This window comes from Molossus molossus, unplaced genomic scaffold (genome assembly GCF_014108415.1).
Source record: "Molossus molossus isolate mMolMol1 unplaced genomic scaffold, mMolMol1.p scaffold_m16_p_15, whole genome shotgun sequence".
Taxonomy (NCBI): domain Eukaryota; kingdom Metazoa; phylum Chordata; class Mammalia; order Chiroptera; family Molossidae; genus Molossus; species Molossus molossus.
The window spans coordinates 30,868,569-30,869,911 of record NW_023425350.1 but is presented as its reverse complement, the minus strand read 5'-3'; the positions used below and the strand labels follow the sequence as shown (position 1 = coordinate 30,869,911).

Sequence of the window (1,343 nt, the reverse complement as noted above, 5' to 3'; positions counted from 1 at the left end):
AGGGGGCAGGACACTTGAGGGAAATGATTGCCCCAGGGGATGGGCCAAAGACACCTGAGCTCCCAGCCTTGCTGAAGAGCACCAGTGCACACCCCATCTCATAAACAGCTCCGTGCCCACATGGGGCCTATGGACTTGGCCCTGAGGATGTCAGCGCGGCCATGAGGGGAAGGAGGCTGGAGGCCAGCTCTGTTTTCTGGGCACCATGATAGCATGCTGGGTTCTCGTGTGACCCGGGGGGAGGGAAAGAAACCTTGGCTCTGCCAGAGAGTGAACTTCCTGCTGGCCCAGCAGGGTGAGACGTGCAATCAGATTTGAGTCGATTTAAATAAAATAACAACATGCGATACTTCTTGCATCTCTGAGCTTGTGGAGTAAGATTTATACATGCTGCGCATGCAGACTTTTACCACAGATAGGACCATCCTGTTCTGTTACCTGTTTATTTCACTCAGCGCTATGTCACAGATACCCTTCCATGTGTATTCATAGGCACTCGCCATTATTTTTCTTTTTCTGCCCAGCTGGTACATTTATTGGCATTAAACACAAAGCCCTTCTCTTCCCCACCACAAAGTCCCAGGCCCCTGAAGCAGGGTCCCTCTGCAGCGATTTCTGAAACAAGGTATCAGGCCTTGGCAGCCTGAGTTGCTCCCAGGGCTGTGAGCTGCTGAATCTTCTGGCTCATCGTCTCCATGACAGCCTGTTTCATGGCATGCTTCTGCAGGGCTGGCTGGATTTTCTCCATCTGCTTGGTGAGAAAGTCTATTTTCCTCTTAAAGAAGTCCTTGGCATCCTCAGCTGTCTTCTCTACATAGTAGCCAGTTCCCACATCAATGAGCACGTGTCCACATCATGCAGCTTCCCAGAGACATACATAGAACTGGTCAGTGGGACAAGTAATTCTCTCCCTCATTGCTCTTGTTCAGCACGTTCAGACAGTCCCTGGCCTCCACATACTTGGTTTGTACCATCTTGAGTTGGGTAATGGACGTGGACAAGAACTCCACTTCCTGGTCCAGCTGGTTCCTGAGCACTTCCAGCTGCGGAAGATCCAGCTCGGTGATGTTAGCCGACTGCGCCATGTTGGGAAGGAGGACGAAGAAAAGCTCTCGCCATTCTTTTTAATGGTCATATCACATTCCAGCCCATCAAAGTATCACAGTTTACTCAACCAACTCGTCTAAATACTTTCTGACCCAATCTCTCCAACACCCAAATCTTCAAAGGGCTGGAAGTGGGGGCCGTCTTCATTTTGCGGCTGCCATCAGGAGCACAGGGGTGGCTCCTCAGATCTTGATTTTTCAGGGCCTGGCACCCCAGAATGACTGGCAGCGGCTGTG

The 1,343-nt window shown here is 51.2% G+C and overlaps 1 pseudogene; it reads right to left on the bottom strand.

Annotated features, from left to right (window-relative positions):
• Nucleotides 1-574: 574 nt before the first annotated feature.
• Nucleotides 575-1,094, bottom strand: LOC118631064 (annotated as a pseudogene).
• Between the last annotated feature and the right edge of the window lie 249 nt (nucleotides 1,095-1,343).